Below are 20,396 nucleotides of genomic sequence, written 5' to 3'. Positions count from 1 at the left end.
ATTCAATACATCGTCCTGCAGCCGACTTCTCTCCAAGGCTCAAATCCTGCCTTTGGCACCTAATGGTCTTGCTCCTGTGAGTCTAGTTTTTCGAATCCGACGCAAAACTGATGGTTAATTGTAACGTTCAGGGCCTCCGAATGACGATGGAACACTCAAATTGCGTCGCGATTCAATACATCGTCCTCCAGCCGACTTGTCTCCAAAAGTCAAATGCTGCCTTTGGCACCTAATGGTCTTGCTCCCGTGAGTCTAGATTTTCGAATCCGATGCGAAACTGATAGTTAATTGTAACGTTCAGGGCCTCCTAATGACGATGGAACACTCAAATTGCGTCGAGATTCAATACATCGTCCTCCAGCCGACTTGTCTCCAAGGGGATATTGCTGCCTCGGGCACCTTATGGTCGTTCTCCTGTGAGTCTAGATTTTCGAATCCGACGCAAAACTCATATTCAATTGTAACGTTCATGGCCTTTTAATGACGATGGAACACTCAAATTGCGTCGAGATTCAATACATCGTCCTCCAGCCGACTTGTCTCCAAGGGTCAATTGCTGAATCGGGCACCTTATGGTTGTTCTCTTGTGAGTCTAGATTTTCGGATCCGACGCATAACTGATAGTTAATTGTAACGTTCAGCGCCTCCTAATGACTATAGAAACCCTCAAATTGCGTCGAGATTCAATACATCGTCTTCCAGCCGACTTGTCTACAAGGGTCTATTGCTGCCTCGGGCACATATCGTCGTTCTCCTGAGAGTCTAGATTTTCGTATCCGACGCAAAACTGATGGTCAATTGTAACGTTCATGGCCTCCTAATGACGATGGAACACACAAATTGCGTCGAGATTCAATACATCCTCCTCCAGACGACTTGTCTCCAAGGGTCTATTGCTGCCTCGGGCACCTTATGGTTGTTCTCCTGTGAGTCTAGATTTTCGGATCCGACGCATAACTCATAGTTAATTGTAACTTTCAGCGCCTCCTAATGACGATAGAACACTCAAATTGCGTCGAGATTCAATACATCGTCCTCCAGCCGACTTGTCTACAAGGGTCTATTGCTGCCTCGGGCACATATCGTCGTTCTCCTGTGAGTCTAGATTTTCGTATCCGACGCGAAACTGATAGTTAATTGTAACGTTCAGGGCCTCCTAATGACGATGGAACACTCAAATTGCGTCGAGATTCAATACATCGTCCTCCAGTTGATTTGTGTGCTAGTTGATATTGCTGCCTCGGGCACCATATGGTTCGACTCAAAACTTGTAGTTACTTGTAACGTTCAGGGTCTCCTAATGACGATGTAACACTCAAATTACGTCGAGATTCAATACATCGTCCACCCGCCAACTTGTCTCCAACGGCATATTGCTGCCTCGGGCACCATGTGGTCCGTATCCTGTGAGTGCAGATTATCGAATCCGACGCAAAAAAGATAGTTAATTGTAACATTCAGGGCCTCCGAATGACGATGGAACACTCAAATTGGGTCGCGATTCAATACATCGTCCTCCAGCCGACTTGTCTCCAAGGGTCAATTGCTGCCTTTGGCACCTAATGGTCTTGCCCCCGTGAGTCTAGATTGTCGAATCCGACGCGAAACTGATATTAATTGTAACGTTCAGGGCTTCCTAATGACGATGGAACACTCAAATTGCGTCGAGATTCGTTACATCGACCTTCAGCCGACCTGTCTCCAAGGGTCTATTGCTGCCTCGGGCTCCTTATGGTCTTTCTCCTATGAGTCTAGATTTTCGAATCCGACGCAAAACTGATAGTTAATTGTAACAATCATGGCCTCCTAATGACGATGGAACTCTCAAATTGCGTCGAGATTCAATTCATCGGCCTCCAGCCGACTTGTCTCCAAGGGGATAATGCTGCCTCGGGCACCACAGTGTCGGTCTCCTGTGAGTCTAGATTTTCGAATCCGACGCGAAACTGATAGTTAATTGTAACGTTCAGGGACTCCTAATAACGATGGAACACTCAAATTGCATCGAGATTCCATACATCCTCCATCAGCCGACTTGTCTCCAAAGGTCTATTGCTCCCTCGGGCACCTTATGGTCGTCCTCCTGTGAGTCTAGATTTTTGAATCCGACGCAAAACTGATAGTTAATTGTAACGTTCAGGGCCTCCTAATGACAATGGAACACTCAAATTGCGTCGATATTCAATACATCGTACTCCAGCCGACTTGCCTCCAAGGGTCTATTGCGGCCACGGGCACCTTATGGTTATTTATTTTATTTATTTATTTATTGTTCCGTGGGACCACATTTAGGAGAGGTCTCCATGGTCATGGAACGAGTCAATACATGAAATTATAACACGATTGTAGAAACACATAAAATGAAACAAGTCGTTAGTTTAAATAAAGAAAATCAAGAATGTAACACTGGAATTTGCTTAATTTTTTATCTCTTCCAGGAGCTCCTCGACAGAATAGAAGGAGTGAGCCATGAGGAAACTCTTCAGTTTAGACTTAAAAGTGTTTGGGCTACTGCTAAGATTTTTGAGTTCTTGTGGTAGCTCATTGAAAATGGATGCAGCAGAATACTGCACTCCTTTCTGCACAAGAGTCAAGGAAGTGCATTCCACATGCAGATTTGATTTCTGCCTAGTATTAACTGAGTGAAAGCTGCTAACTCTTGGGAATAAGCTAATATTGCTAACAATAAACGACATTAAAGAAAATACATACTGTGAGGGCAATGTCAAAATTCCCAGACTATTGAATAGGGGTCGACAAGAGGTTTTCGAACTTACACCATACATAGCTCGAACAGCCCGTTTTTGAGCCAAAAATACCCTTTTTGAATCAGAAGAATGGTCGTTCTCCTGTAAGTCTAGATTGTCGAATCCGACGCAAAACTGATAGTTAATTGTAACGTCAGGGCCTCCTAATGACGATGGAACTCTCAAATTGCGTCGACATTCAATACATCGTCCTCCAGCCGACTTGTCTCCAAGGCGATATTTCTGCCTCGGGCACCTTATGGTCCTTCCCCTGTGAGTCTAGATTTTCGAATCCGACGCAAAACTGCTAGTTAATTGTAACGTTCTGGGCCTTCTAATGACGTTGGAACAATCAAATTGCGTCGCGATTCAATACATCGTCCTCCAGCCGATTTGTATCCAAGAGTGTATTGCTGCCCCGGGCACCATATGGTCCGTCTCCTATGCGTCTAGATTTTCGAATCCGACGCGAAACTGATACATAGGGCCTCCATATGACGATGGAACACTCATATTGCGTCGAGATTCAGTACATCGTCCATCAGCCGACTTGTCTCCAAGGGTCTATTGCTGCCTCGGGCACCTTCTGGCCGTTCTCCTGTGAGTCTAGATTTTCGAATCCGACGCAAAACTGATAGTTAATTGTAACAATGAGGGCCTCCTAATGACGATGGAACTCTCAAATTGCGTCGAGATTCAATACTTCGGCCTCCAGCCGACTTGTCTCCAAGGGGATAATGCTGCCTCGGGCAGCACATGGTCCGGCCCCTGTGAGTCTAGAATTTCGAATCCGACGCGAAAATGATACATAATTGTAACGTTCAGGGCCTCCTAATAACGATGGAACACTCAAATTGCGTCGAGATTCAATACGTCGTCCATCAGCCGACTAGTCTCCAAAGGTCTATTGCTGCCTCGGGCACCTTAAGGTCGTCCTCCTGTGAGTCTAGATTTTTGAATCCGACGCAAAACTGATAGTTAATTGTAACGTTCAGGGCCTCCTAATGACACTGGAACACTCAAATTGCGTCGACATTCAATACATCGTACTCCAGCCGACTTCTCTCCAAGGGTCTATTGCTGCCTCGGGCACCTTATGGTCGTTCTCCTGTAAGTCAAGATTGTCGAATCCGACGCAAAACTGATAGTTAATTGTAACAATGAGGGCCTCCTAATGACGATGGAACTCTCAAATTGCGTCGAGATTCAATACTGCGGCCCCCAGCCGACTTGTCTCCAAGGGGATATTGCTTCCTCGGGCACCTTATGGTCCGACTCCTGTGAGTCTAGATTGTCGAATCCGACGCCCAAGTGATAGTTATCTGTATCAATTAGAGCCTCCTAATGACGATGGAACTCTCAAATAGCGTCGAGATTCAATACATCGTCCTCCAGCCGACTAGTCTCCAAGGGGGTATTGCTGCCTCGGGCAACATATGGTCCGTCTCCTGTGCGTCTAGATTTTCGAATCCGATGCGAAACTGATAGATAATTGTAACGTTCAGGGCCTCCTAATGACGATGGAACACTCAAATTGCGTCGAGATTCAGTACATCGTCCATCAGCCGACTTTTCTCCAAGAGTCTATTGCTGTCTCGTGCACCTTATGGTCGTTCTCCTGTGACTCTAGATTTTCGAATCCGATGCAAAACTGATAGTTAATTGTAATGTTCAGGGCCTCCTATTGACGATAGAACAATCGAATTGCGTCGAGATTCGTTACATCGACCTTCAGCCGACCTGTCTCCAAGGGTCTATTGCTGCCTCGAGCACCTTATGATCGTTCTCCTGTGAGTCTAGATTTTCGAATCCGACGCCAAACTGGTAGTTAATTGTAACAATCAGGGCCTCCTAATGACGATGGAACTCTCAAAATGCGTCGAGATTCAATACATCGTCCTCCAGCCGACTAGACTCTAAGGGGATATTGCTGCCTCGGGCACAGTATTGGCCGTCTCCTGTGACTCTAGATTTTTGAATCCGTCGCAAAACTGATAGTTAATTGTAACGTTGAGGGCCTCCTAAAGACGATGGAACACTCAAATTGCGTCGATATTCAATACATCGTCCTCCAGCCGATTTGTCTCCAAGGGGGTATTGCTGCCTCGGGCACCATATGGTCCGTCTCCTGTACGTCTAGATTTTCGAATCCGACGCGAAACTGATAGATAATTGTAACCTTCAGGGCCTCCTAATGACGATGGAGCACTCATATTGCGTCGAGATTCAGTACATCGTCATTCACCCGACTTGTCTCCAAGGGTCTATTGCTGCCTCGGGCACCGTATGGTCCGACTCCTGCGATTGTAGATTTTTGAATCCGGCACTAAACTGATAGTTAATTGTAAAGTTAAGGGCCTCCTAATGGCGATGGAACAATCAAATTACGTCGAGATTCAATACATTGTACTCCAGCCGAATTGAATAAAAGGGGGTATTGCTGCCTCGGGCACCAAATGGTCCGTATCCTGTGAATCTAGATTTTCGAATCCGACGCAAAACTGATAGTTAATTGTAACGTTCAGGGCCTCCTAATGACGATGGAACACTCAAATTGCGTCGATATTCAATACATCGTCCTCCAGCCGACTTGCCTCCAAGGGTCTATTGCTGCCTCAGGCAACTTATGGTCGTTCTCCTGTAAGTCTAGATTGTCAAATCCGAATCAAAACTGATAGTTAATTGTATCGTCAGGACCTCCTAATGACGATGGAACACTCAAATTGCGTCGAGATTCAATACAACGTCCTCCAGTCTACTTCTCTCCAAGGGGATATTGCTGCCTCGGGCACCTTATGGTCCGTCTCCTGTGAGTCTAGATTTTCGAATCCGACGCGAAACTGACAGTTAATTGTAACGCTCAGGGCCTCTTAATGACGATGGAACACTCAAATTGCGTCGAGATTCAATACATCGTCCTCCAGCCGATTTGTTTCCAAGGGGGTATTACTGCCTCGGGCACCATATGGTCCGTCTCCTGTGCGTCTAGATTTTCGAATCCGACGCGAAACTGATAGTTAATTGTAACGTTCAGGGCCTCCTAATGACGATGGAACACTCAAATTGCGTCGAGATTCAATACATCGTCCTCCATCCGACCTGTCTCCAAGGGTCTATTGCTGCCTCGGGCACCTTATGGTCGTTCTCCTGTAAGTCTAGATTGTCGAATCCGACGCAAAACTGATAGTTAATTGTAACGTCAGGGCCTCCTAATGACGATGGAACACTCAAATTGCGTCGAGATTTAATACATCGTCCTCCAGCCTACTTTTCTCCAAGGGGATCTTGCTTCCTTGGGGAACTTATGGTGCATCTCCTGTGAGTCTACATTTTCGAATCCGACGCGAAACTGATAGTTAATTGTAACGTTCAGGGCCTCCTAATGACGATGGAACACTCAAATTGCGTCCAGATTCAATACATCGTCCTCCAGCCGATTTGTCTCCAAGGGGGTATTGCTGCCTCGGGCAACATATGGTCCGTCTCCTGTGCGTCTAGATTTTCGAATCCGATGCGAAACTGATGGTTAATTGTAACGTTCAGGGCCTCCTAATGACGATGGAACACTCATAATGCGTCGAGGTTCAGTACATCGTCCTTCAGCCGACTTGTCTCCAAGGGTCTATTGCTGCCTCGGGCACCTTATGGTCGCTCTCCTGTGAGTCTAGATTTTCGAATCCGACGCAAAACTGAAAGTTAATTGTAATAATCAGGGCCTCGTAGTGACGATGGAACTCTCAAATTGCGACGAGATTCAATACATCGTCCTCCAGCCGCCTTGTCTCCAAGGGGATAATGCTACCTCGGGCACCATAGGGTCCGTCTCCTGTGAGTCTAGATTTTCGAATCCGACGCGAAACTGATAGTTAATTGTAACGTTCAGGGCCTCCTAATGACGATGGAACACTCAAATTGCGTCGAGATTCAGTACATCGTCCTTCAGCCGACTTGTCTCCAAGAGTCTATTGGTGTCTCGTGCACCTAATGGTCGTTCTCCTGTGACTCTAGATTTTCGAATCCGATGCAAAACTGATAGTTAATTGTAATGTTCAGGGCCTCCTATTGACGATGGAACAATCGAATTGCGTCGAGATTCGTCACATCGACCTTCAGCCGACCTGTCTCTAAGGGTCTATTGCTGCCTCGGGCACCTTATGGTCGTTCTCCTGTTAGTCTAGATTTTCGAATCCGACGCCAAACTGGTAGTTAATTGTAACAATCAGGGCCTCCTAATGACGATGGAACTCTCAAATTGCGTCTAGATTCAATACATCGTCCTCCAGCCGACTAGACTCTAAGGGGATATTGCTGCCTCGGGCACAGTATTGTCCGTCTCCTGTGACTCTAGATTTTTTAATCCGACGCAAAACTGATACTTAATTGTAACGTTCAGGGCCTCCTAAAGACGATGGAACACTCAAATTGCGTCGATATTCAATACATCGTCCTCCAGCCGATTTGTCTCCAAGGTGGTATTGCTGCCTCGGGCACCATATGGTCCGTCTCCTGTACGTCTAGATTTTCGAATCCGACGCGAAACTGATAGATAATTGTAACTTTCAGGGCCTCCTAATAACGATGGAGCAATCATATTGCGTCGAGATTCAGTACATCGTCATTCACCCGACTTGTCTCCAAGGGTCTATTGCTGCCTCGGGCACCGTATGGTCCGACTCCTGCGAGTGTAGATTTTTGAATCCGGCACTAAACTGATAGTTAACTGTAAAGTTCAGGGCCTCCTAATGGCGATGGAACAATCAAATTACGTCGAGATTCAATACATTGTCCTCCAGCCGAATTGTATAAAAGGGGGTATTTCTGCCTCGGGCACCAAATGGTCCGTCTCCTGTGAATCTAGATTTTCGAATCCGACGCAAAACTGATAGTTAATTGTAGCGTTCAGGGCCTCCTAATGACGATGGAACACTCAAATTGCGTCGATATTCAATACATCGTCCTCCAGCCGACTTGTCTCCAAGGGTCTATTGCTGCCTCTGGCACCTTATGGTCGTTCTCCTGGAAGTCTAGATTGTCAAATCCGAATCAAAACTGATAGTTAATTGTATCGTCAGGACCTCCTAATGACGATGGAACACTCAAATTGCGTCGAGATTCAATACAACGTCCTCCAGTCTACTTGTCTCCAAGGGGATATTGCTGCCTCGGGCACCTTATGGTCCGTCTCCTGTGAGTCTAGATTTTCGAATCCGACGCGAAACTGACAGTTAATTGTAACGCTCAGGGCCTCTTAATGACGATGGAACACTCAAATTGCGTCGAGATTCAATACATCGTCCTCCAGCCGATTTGTCTCCAAGGGGGTATTGCTGCCTCGGGCACCATATGTTCCGTCTCCTGTGCGTCTAGATTTTCAAATCCGACGCGAAACGGATAGTTAATTGTAACGTTCAGGGCCTCCTAATGACGATGGAACACTCAAATTGCGTCGAGATTCAATACATCGTCCTCCAGCCGATTTGTCTCCAAGGGTCCATTGCGGCCTCGGGCACCTTATGGTCGTTCTCCTGTGAGTCTAGATTTTCGAATCCGACGCAAAACTGATAGTTAATTGTTACGTTCAGGGCCTCCTAATGACGATGGAACACTCAAATTGCGTCGAGATTCGTTACATCGACCTTCAGCCGACCTGTCTCCAAGGGTCTATTGCTGCCTCGGGCACCTTATGGTCGTTCTCCTGTAAGTCTAGATTGTCGAATCCGAAGCAAAACTGATAGTTAATTGTAACGTCAGGGCCTCCTAATGACGATGGAACACTCAAATTGCGTCGAGATTTAATACATCGTCCTCCAGCCTACTTTTCTCCAAAGGGATATTGCTTCCTCGGGCACCTTACGGTGCGTCTCCTGTGAGTCTAAATTTTCGAATCCGACGCGAAACTGATAGTTAATTGTAACGTTCAGGGCCTCCTAATGATGATGGAACACTCAAATTGTGTCGAAATTCAATACATCGTCCCCCAGCCGATTTGTCTCCAAGGGGGTATTGCTGCCTTGCGCAACATATGGTCCGTCTCCTGTGCGTCTAGATTTTCGAATCCGATTCGTAACTGATAGATAATTGTAACGTTCAGGGCCTCCTAATGACGATGGAACACTCATAATGCGTCGAGGTTCAGTACATCGTCCTTCAGCCGACTTGTCTCCAAGGGTCCATTGCTGCCTCGGGCACCTTATGGTCTTTCTCCTGTGAGTCTAGATTTTCGAATCCGACGCAAAACTGATAGTTAATTGTAATAATCAGGGGTTCGTAATGACGATGGAACTCTCAAATTGCGACGAGATTCAATACATCGTCCTCCAGCCGACTTGTCTCCAAGGGGATAATGCTCCCTCGGGCACCATAGAGTCCGTCTCCTGTGAGTCTAGATTTTCGGATCCGACGCGAAACTGATAGTTAATTGTAACGTTCAGGGCCTCCTAATGATGATGGAACACTGAAATTGTGTCGAAATTCAATACATTGTCCTCCAGCCGATTTGTCTCGAAGGGGGTTTTGCTGCCTCGGGCACCTTATGGTCGTTCTCCTGTGAGTCTAGATTTTCGAAACCGACGCGAAACTGATAGTTAATTGTAACGTTCAGGGCCTCCTAATGACGATGGAACACTCAAATAGCGTCGAGATTCAATACATCGTCCTCCAGCCGACTAGTCTCCAAGGGAGTATTGCTGCCTCGGGCAACATATGGTCCGTCTCCTGTGCGTCTAGATTTTCGAATCCGATGAGAAACTCATAGATAATTGTAACGTTCAGGGCCTATTAATGACGATGGAACACTCAAATTGCGTCGAGATTCAGTACATCGACCTTCAGCCGACATGTCTCCAGAAGTCTATTGCTGTCTCGTGCACCTTATGGTCGATCTCCTGTGAGTCTAGATTTTCGAATCCAACGCAAAACTGATAGTTAATTGTAATGTTCAGGGCCTCCTATTGACGATCTAAGAATCGAATTGCGTCGAGATTCGTTACATCGACCTTCAGCCGACCTGTCTCCAAGGGTCTTTTGCTGCCTCGGGCACCTTATGGTCGTTCTCCTGTGAGTCTAGATTTTCGAATCCGACGCAAAACTGATAGTTAATTGGAACAATCAGGGCCTCTTAGTGACGATGGAACTCTCAAGTTGCGTCGAGATTCAATACATCGTCCTCCAGCAGACTAGTCTCCAAGGGGATATTGCTGCCTCGTGCACAGTATTGCCCGTCTCCTCTGACTCTAGATTTTTGAATCCGACGCAAAACTGATACTTAATTGTAACGTTCAGGGCCTCCTAAAGACGATGGAACACTCAAATTGTGTCGAAATTCAATACATCGTCCCCCAGCCGATTTGTCTCCAAGGGGGTATTGCTGCCTCGGGCAACATATGGTCCGTCTCCTGTACGTCTAGATTTTCGAATCCGACGCGAAACTGATAGATAATTGTAACCTTCAGGGCCTCCTAATGACGATGGAGCACTCATATTGCGTCGAGATTCAGTACATCGTCATTCAGCCCACTTGTCTCCAAGGGTCTATTGCTGCCTCGGGCACCGTATGGTCCGACTCCTGCGAGTGTAGATTGTTGAATCCGGCGCAAAACTGATAGTTAATTGTAAAGTTCAGGGCCTCCTAATGGCGATGGAACACTCAAATTGCGTCGAGATTCAATACATCGTCCTCCAGCCGAATTGTGTAAAAGGGGGTATTGCTGCCTCGGGCACCAAATGGTCCGTCTCCTGTGAGTCTAGATTTTCGAATCCGACGCAAAACTGATAGTTAATTGAAACGTTCAGGGCCTCCTAATGACGATGGAACACTCAAATTGCGTCGATATTCAATACATCGTCCTCCAGCCGACTTGCCTCCAAGGGTCTATTGCTGCCTCAGGCACCTTATGGTCGTTCTCCTGTAAGTCTACATTGTCGAATCCGAAGCAAAACTGATAGTTAATTGTATCGTCAGGACCTCCTAATGACGATGGAACACTCAAATTGCGTCGAGATTCAATACAACGTCCTCCAGTCTACTTGTCTCCAAGGGGATATTGCTGCCTCGGGCACCTTATGGTCCGACTCCAGTGAGTCTAGATTTTCAAATCCGACGCGAAACTAACTGTTAATTGTAACGCTCAGGGCCTCTTAATGACGATGGAACACTCAAACTGCGTCGAGATTCAATACATCGTCCTCCAGCCGATTTGTCTCCAAGGGGGTATTGCTTCCTCGGGCACCATATGGTCCGTCTCCTGTGCGTCTAGATTTTCGTATCCGACGCGAAACTAATAGTTAATTGTAACGTTCAGGGCCTCCTAATGACGATGGAACACTCAAATTGCGTCGAGATTCGATACATCGTCCTCCAGCCGATTTGTCTCCAAGGGTCTATTGCTGCCTCGGGCACCTTATGGTCGTTCTCCTGTGAGTCTAGATTTTCGAATCCGACGCAAAACTGATAGTTAATTGTAACGTTCAGGGCCTCCTAATGACGATGGAACACTCAAATTGCGTCGAGATTCGTTACATCGACCTTCAGCCGACCTGTCTCCAAGGGTCTATTGCTGCCTCGGGCACCTTATGGTCGTTCTCCTGTAAGTCTAGATTGTCGAATCCGACGCAAAACTGATAGTTAATTGTAACGTCAGGGCCTCCTAATGACGAAGGAACACTCAAATTGCGTCGAGATTTAATACATCGTCCCCCAGCCTACTTTTCTCCAAGGGGATGTTGCTTCCTCGGGCACCTTATGGTGCGTCTCCTGTGAGTCTAGGTTTTCGAATCCGACGCGAAACTGATAGTTAATTGTAACGTTCAGGGCCTCCTATTGACGTTGGAACTCTCAAATTGCGTCGAGATTCAATGCATCGTCCTCCAGCCTACTTGTCTCCAAGGGGATATTGCTGTCTCGTGCACCTTATGGTCGTTCTCCTGTGAGTCTAGATTTTCGATTCCGACGCAAAACTGATATTTAATTGTAACGTTATGGGCCTCCTAATGACGATGGAACACTCTGAGTCGAGATTCAATACATCGTCCTCCAGCCGATTTGTTTCCAAGGGGGTATTGCTGCTTTGGGCAACATATGGTCCGTCTCCTGTGCGTCTAGATTTTCGAATCCGATGCGAAACTTATAGATAATTGCAACGTTCAGGGCCTCCTAATGACGATGGAACACTCAACTTGCGTCGAGATTCACTACATCGTTCTTCAGCCAACTTGTTACCAAGAGTCTATTGCTGTCTCGTGCACCTTATGGTCGTTCAACTGTGAGTCTAGATTTTCGATTCCGACGCAAAACTGATAGTTAATTGTAATGTTCAGGGCCTCCTATTGACGATGGAACAATCGAATTGCGTGGAGATTCGTTACATCGACCTTCAGCCGACCTGTCTCCAAGGGTCACTTGCTGCCTCGGGCACCTTATGGTCGTTCTCCTGTGAATCTAGATTTTCGAATCCGACGCAAAACTGATAGTTAATTGTAACAATCAGGGCCTCCTAATGACGATGAAACTCTCAAATTGCATCGAGATGCAATACATCGTCCTCCAGCCGACTAGTCTCCAAGGGGATATTGCTGCCCCGGGCACCGTATTGTCCGTCTCCTGTGACCTTAGATTTTTGAATCCGACGCAAAACTGATAGTTAATTGTAACGTTCAGGGCCCCCTAAAGACGATGGAACACCCAAATTGCGTTGATATTCAATACATCGTCCTCCAGCCGATTTGTCTCCAAGGGGGTATTGCTGCCTCGGCACCTAATGGTCTGTCTCCTGTACGTCTAGATTTTCGAATCCGACGCGAAACTGATAGATAATTGTAACCTTCAGGGCCTCCTAATGACGATGGAGCACTCATATTGCGTCGAGATTCAGTACATCGTCATTCAGCCGACTAGTGTATTGCTGCCTCGGGCACCGTATGGTCCGACTATTGCCAGTGTAGAATTTTGAATCCGGCGGAAAACTGATAGTTAATTGTAAAGTTCAGGGCCTCCTAATTACGATGGAACACTCAAATTGCGTCGAGATTCAATACATGGTCCTCCAGCCGAATTGTATCCAAGGGGGTATTGTTGCCTCGGGCACCAAGTGGTCCGTCTCCTGTGAGTCTAGATTTTCGAATCCGATGCGAAACTGACAGTTGATTGTAACGCTCAGGGCCTCTTATTGACGATGGAACACTCAAATTGCGTCGAGATTCAATACATCGTCCTCCAGCCGATTTGTGTCCAAGGGGGTATTGCTGCCTCGGGCACCATATGGTCCGTCTCCTGTGCGTCTTGATTTTCGAATCCGACGCGAAACTGATAGTTAATTGTAACGTTCACGACCTCCTAATGACGATGGAACACTCAAATTGGGTCGAGATTCAATACATCGTCCTCCAGCCGATTTGTCACCAAGGGACTATTGCTGCCTCGGGCACCTTATGGTCGTTCTTCTGTGAGTCTAGATTTTCGAATCCGACGCAAAACTGATAGTTAATTGTAACGTTCAGGGCCTCCTAATGACGATGGAACACTCAAATTGCGTCGAGATTCGTTACATCGACCTTCAGCCGACCTGTCTCCAAGGGTCTATTGCTGCCTCGGGCACCTTATGGTCGTTCTCCTGTAAGTCTAGATTGTCGAATCCGACGCAAAACTGATAGTTAATTGTAAAGTTCAGGGCCTCCTAGTGACAATGGGCGACTCAAATTGCGTCGATATTCAATACATCGTACTCAAACCGACTTGTCTCCAAGGGTCTATTGCTGCCTCGGGCACCTTATGGTCGTTCTCCTGTAAGCCTAGATTGTCGAATCCGACGCAAAACTGATAGTTAATTGTAACGTCAGGGCCTCCTAATGACGATGGAACACTCAAATTGCGTCGAGATTTAATACATCGTCCTCCAGCCTACTTGTCTCCAAGGGGATATTGCTTCCTCGGGCACCTTATGGTCCGTCTCCTGTGAGTCTAGATTTTCGAATCCGACGTGAAACTGATAATTAATTGTAACGTTCAGGGCCTCCTAATGACGTTGGAACACTCATATTGCGTCGAAATTCAGTAGATCGTCCTTTAGCCGACTTGTCTCCAAGGGTCTATTGCTGCCTCGGGCACCTTATGGTCGTTCTGCTGTGAGTGTAGTTTTTCGAATGCGACGCAAAACTGATAGTTAATTTTAAAGTTCAGGGCCTCCTAATGACAATGGAACACTCAAATTGCGTCGATATTCAATACATCGTACTCTAACCGACTTGTCTCCAAGGGTCTATTGCTGCCTCGGGCACCTTATGGTCGTTCTCCTGTGAGTCTAGATTTTCGAATCCGACTCAAAACTGATAGTTAATTGTAACGTTCAGGGCCTCCTAATTACGATGGAGCACTCAAATTGCGTCGAGATTCTATACATCGACCTCCAGCCGATTTGTATCCAAGGGGGTATTGCTGCCTCGGGCACCATATGGTCCGTTTCCTGTGCGTCTAGATTTTCCAATCCGACGCGAAACTGATAGACAATTGTAACGATCCGGGCCTCCTAATGACGATGGAACACTCATATTGCGTCTAGATTCAGTATTTCATCCTTCAGCCGACTTGTCTCCAAGGGTCTATTGCTGTCTCGGGCGCCTTATGGTCGTTCTCCTGTGAGTCTGGATTTTCGGATCCGACGCAAAACTTATAGTTAATTGTAACGCTCAGGGCCTACAATTGACGATGGAACAATCGAATTGCGTCGAGATTCGTTACATCGACCTTCAGCCGACCTGTCTCCAAGGGTCTATTGCTGCCTCGGGCACCTTATGGTCGTTCTCCTGTGAGTCTAGATTTTCGAATCCGACGCAAAACTGATAGTTAATTGTAACAATCAGAGCCTCCTAATGACGATGGAACTCTCAAATTGCGACGACATTCATTACATCGTCCTCCAGCCGACTAGTCTCCAAGGGGATATTGCTGCCTCGGGCACCGTATTGACCGTCTCCTGTGTCTCTATTGCTGCCTCGGGCACCTTATGGTCGTTCTCCTGTGAGTCTAGATTTTCGAATCCGACGCAAAACTGATAGTTTTTTGTAACAATCAGAGCCTCCAAATGACGATGGAACTCTCAAATTGCGTCGACATTCAATACATCGTCCTCCAGCCGACTAGTTTCCAAGGGGGTATTGCTGCCTCGGGCACCGTATTGCCCGTCTCCTGTGACTCTAGATTTTCGAATCCGACGCAAAACTGATAGTTAATTGTAACGTTCAGGGCTTCCTAAAGTCGATGGAACACTCAAATTGCGTCGATATTCAATACATCGTCCTCCAGCTGACTTGCCTCCAAGGGTATATTGCTGCCTCGGGCACCTTATGGTCGATCTCCTGTAAGTCTAGATTGTCGAATCCGACGCAAAAGTGATAGTTAATTGCAACTGCAGGGCCTCCTAATGACGATGGAACACTCAAATTGCGTCGAGATTCAGTACATCGTCCTCCAGCCTTCTTGTCTCCAAGGGGATATTACTGCCTCGGCCACCTTATGGTCCGTCTCCTGTGATTCTAGATTTTCGAATCGGACGCGAAACTGATAGTTAATTGTAACGTTCAGGGCCTCCTAATGACGATGGAACACTCAAATTGCGTCGAGATTCAATACATTGTCCTCCAGCCGATTTGTCTCCAATGGGGTATTGCTGCCTCGGGAACCATATGGTCCGTCTCTTGTACGTCTAGATTTTCGAATCCGACGCGAAACTGATAGATAATTGTATCCTTCAGGGCCTCCTAATGACGATGGAGCACACATATCGCGTCGAGATTCAGTACATCGTCATTCAGCCGACTTGTCTCCAAGGGTCTAATGCTGCCTCGGGCACCTTATGATCGTTCTCCTGTGAGTCTATATTTTCGAATCCGACGCATAACTGATAGTTAATTGTAACAGTCAGGGCCTCCTAATGACGATGGAACTCTCAAATTGCGTCGAGATTCAATACATCGTCCTCCAGCCGACCTGTCTCCAAGGGGGTAATGCAGCCGCTGGCACCTTAGGGTCCGTCTCCTGTGAGTCTGGATTTTCGAATCCGACGCGAAACTGATAGTTAATTGTAACATCAGGGCCTCCTAATGACGATGGAACACTCTAATTGCGTCGAGATTCAATACATCGTCCTCCAGCCTACTTGTCTCCAAGGGGATATTGCTTCCTCGAGCACCTTATGGTCCTTCCCCTGTGAGTCTAGATTTTCGAATCCGACGCGATACTGATAGTTAATTGTAACGTTCAGGCCCACCTAATGACGATGGAACACTCAAATTGCGTCGAGATTCGTTACATCGACCTTCAGCCGACCTGTCTCCAAGGGTCTATTGCTGCCTCGGGCACCTTATGGTCGTTCTCCTGTAAGTCTAGATTGTCGAATCCGACGCAAAACTGATAGTTAATTGTAAAGTTCAGGGTCTCCTAATGACAATGGAACACTCAAATTGCGTCGATATTCAATACATCGTACTCCAACCGACTTGTCTCCAAGGGTCTATTGCTGCCTCGGGCACCTTATGGTCGTTCTCCTGTAAGTCTAGATTGTCGAATCCGACGCAAAACTGATAGTTAATTGTAACGTCAGGGCCTCCTAATGACGATGGAACTCTCAAATTGCAACGAGATTCAATCCATCGTCCTCCAGCCGACTTGTCTCCAAGGGGATAATTCTCCCTCGGGCACCATATGGTCCGTCTCCTGTGAGTCTAGATTTTCGAATCCGACGCGAAACTGATAGTTAATTGTAACGTTCAGGGCCTCCTAATAAAGATGGAACACTCAAATTGCGTCGAGATTCAATACATCGTACTCTAACCGACTTGTCTCCAAGGGTCTATTGCTGCCTCGGGCACCTTTTGGTCGTACTCCTGTAAGTCTAGATTGTCGAATCCGACGCAAAACTGGTAGTTAATTGTAACGTCAGGGCCTCCTAATGACGATGGAACACTCTAATTGCGTCGAGATTCAATACATCGTCCTCCAGCCTACTTGTCTCCAAGGGGATATTGCTTCCTCGAGCACCTTATGGTCTTTCCCCCGTGAGTCTAGATTTTCGAATCCGATGCGAAACTGATAGTTAATTGTAACGTTCAGGATCACCTAATGACGATGGAACACTCAAATTGCGTCTAGATTCAGTACATCGTCCTTCAGCCGACTTGTCTCCAAGGGTCTATTGCTGTCTCGGACACCTTATGGTCGTTCTCCTGTGAGTCTAGATTTTCGTATCCGACGCAAAACTGATAGTTAATTGAAACGCTCAGGGCCTACAATTGACGTTGGAACAATCGAATTGCCTCGAGATTCGTTACATCGAACTTCAGCCGACCTGTCTCCAAGGGTCTATTGCTGCCTCGGGCACCTTATGGTCGTTCTCCTGTGAGTCTAGATTTTCGAATCCGACGCAAAACTGATAGTTAATTGTAACAATCAGAGCCTCCTAATGACGATGGAACTCTCAAATTGCAACGACATTCAATACATCGTCCTCCAGCCGACTAGTCTCCAAGGGGATATTGCTGCATCGGGCACCGTATTGTCCGTCTCCTGTGACTCTATTGCTGCCTCGGGCACCTTATGGTCGTTCTCCTGTGAGTCTAGATTTTCGAATCCGACGCAAAACTGATAGTTAATTGAAACTTTCAGGGCCTCCTAATGACGATGGAACACTCAAATTGCGTCGATATTCAATACATCGTCCTCCAGCCGACTTGCCTCCAAGAGTTTATTGCTGCCTCAGGCACCTTATGGTCGTTCTCCAGTAAGTCTAGATTGTCGAATCCGAACCAAAACTGATAGTTAATTGTATCGTCAGGACCTCCTAATGACGATGGAACACTCAAATTGCGTCGAGATTCAATACAACGTCCTCCAGTCTACTTGTCTCCAAGGGGATATTGCTGCCTCGGGCACCTTATGGTCCGTCTCCTGTGAGTCTAGATTTTCAATTCCGACGCGAAACTGACTGTTAATTGTAACGCTCAGGGCCTCTTAATGACGATGGAACACTCAATTTGCGTCGAGATTCAATACATCGTCCTCCAGCCGATTTGTCTCCAAGGGGGTATTGCTGCCTCGGGCACCATATGGTCCGTCTCCTGTGCGTCTAGATTTTCGAATCCGACGCGAAACTAATAGTTAATTGTAACGTTCAGGGCCTCCTAATGACGATGGAACACTCAAATTGCGTCGAGATTCAATACATCGTCCTCCAGCCGATTTGTCTCCAAGGGGGTATTGCTGCTTTGGGCAACATATGGTCCGTCTCCTGTGCGTCTAGATTTTGGAATCCGATGCGAAACTGATAGATAATTGCACGTTCAGGGCCTCCTAATGACGATGGAACACCCAAATAGCGTCGAGATTCAGTACATCGTCCTTCAGCCGACTTGTCTCCAAGAGTCTATTGCTGTCTCGTGCACCTTATGGTCGTTCTCCTGTGAGTCTAGATTTTCGATTCCGACGCAAAACTGGTAGTTAATTGTAATGTTCAGGGCCTCCTATTGACGATGGAACAATCGAATTGCGTGGAGATTCGTTACATCGACCTTTAGCCGACCAGTCTCCGAGGGTCACTTGCTGCCTCGGGCACCTAATGGTCGTTCTCCTGTGAATCTAGATTTTCGAATCCGACGCAAAACTGATAGTTAATTGTAACAATCAGGGCCTCCTAATGACGATGGAACTCTCAAATTGCGTCGAGATTCAATACATCGTCCTCCAGCCGACTAGTCTCCAAGGGGATATTGCTGCCTCGGGCACCGTATTGTCCGTCTCCTGTGACTTTAGATTTTCGAATCCGACGCAAAACTGATAGTTAATTGTAACGTTCAGGGCCCCCTAAAGACGATGGAACACTCAAATTGCGTTGATATTCAATACATCGTCCTCCAGCCGATTTGTCTCCAAGGGGGTATTGCTGCCTCGGCACCTAATGGTCCGTCTCCTGTACGTCTAGATTTTCGAATCCGACGCGAAACTGATAGATAATTGTAACCTTCAGGGCCTCCTAATGACGATGGAGCACTCATATTGCGTCGAGATTCAGTACATCGTCATTCACCCGACTTGTCTCATAGGGTGTATTGCTGCCTCGTGCACCGTATGGTCCGACTATTGCGAGTGTAGAATTTTGAATCCGGCGCAAAACTGATAGTTAATTGTAAAGTTCAGGGCCTCCTAATGACGATGGAACACACAAATTGCGTCGAGATTCAATACATCGTCCTCCAGCCGAATTGTATCCAAGGGGGTATTGCTGCCTCGGGCACCAAATGGTCCGTCTCCTGTGAGTCTAGATTTTCGAATCCGATACGAAACTGACAGTTAATTGTAACGCTCAGGGCCTCTTATTGACGATGGAACACTCAAATTGCGTCGAGATTCAATACATTGTCCTCCAGCCGATTTGTGTCCAAGGGGGTATTGCTGCCTCGGGCACCATATGGTCCGTCTCCTGTGCGTCTAGATTTTCGAACCCGACGCGAAACTGATAGTAAATTGTAACGTTCAGGGCCTCCTAATGACGATGGAACACTCAAATTGGGTTGAGATTCAATACATCGTCCTCCAGCCGATTTGTCACCAAGGGACTGTTGCTGCCTCGGGCACCTTATGGTCGTTCTCCTGTGAGTCTAGGTTTTCGAATCCGACGCAAAACGGATAGTTAATTGTAACGTTCAGGGCCTCCTAATAACGATGGAACACTCAAATTGCGTCGTGATTCGTTACATCGACCTTCAGGCGACCTGTCTCCAAGGGTCTATTGCTGCCTCGGGCACCTTATGGTCGTCCTCCTGTGAGTCTAGATTATCGATTCCGACGCAAAACTGATAGTTAATTGTAACCATCAGGGCCTCGTAATGACGATGGAACTCTCAAATTGCGACGAGATTCAATACATCGTCCTCCAGCCGACTTGTCTCCAAGGGGATAATTCTCCCTCGGGCACCATAGGGTCCGTCTCCTGTGAGTCTAGATTTTCGAATCCGACGCGAAACTGAAAGTTAATTGTAACGTTCAGGGCCTCCTAATAAAGATGGAACACTCAAATTGCGTCGAGATTCAATACATCGTACTCTAACCGACTTGTCTCCAAGGGTCTATTGCTGCTCAGGCACCTTATGGTCGTTCTCCTGTAAGTCTAGATTGTCGAATCCGACGCAAAACTGATAGTTCATTGTAACGTCAGGGCCTCCTAATGACGATGGAACACTCTAATTGCGTCGAGATTCAATACATCGTCCTCCAGCCTACTTGTCTCCAAGGGGATATTGCTTCCTCGAGCACCTTATGGTCCTTCCCCTGTGAGTCTAGATTTTCGAATCCGACGCGAAACTGATAGTTAATTGTAACGTTCAGGCGCACCTAATGACGATGGAACACTCAAATTGCGTCGAGATTCGTTACATCGACCTTCAGCCGACCTGTCTCCAAGGGTCTATTGCTGCCTCGGGCACCTTATGGTCGTTCTCCTGTAAGTCTAGATTGTCGAATCCGACGCAAAACTGATAGTTAATTGTAAAGTTCAGGGCCTCCTAGTGACAATGGACGACTCAAATTGCGTCGATATTCAATACATCGTACTCAAACCGACTTGTCTCCAAGGGTCTATTGCTGCCTCGGGCACCTTATGGTCGTTC

The sequence above is a fragment of the Schistocerca serialis genome, chromosome 1 (genome assembly GCF_023864345.2).
Source record: "Schistocerca serialis cubense isolate TAMUIC-IGC-003099 chromosome 1, iqSchSeri2.2, whole genome shotgun sequence".
NCBI lineage: Eukaryota > Metazoa > Arthropoda > Insecta > Orthoptera > Acrididae > Schistocerca > Schistocerca serialis.
This window is presented reverse-complemented; position numbering follows the sequence as displayed.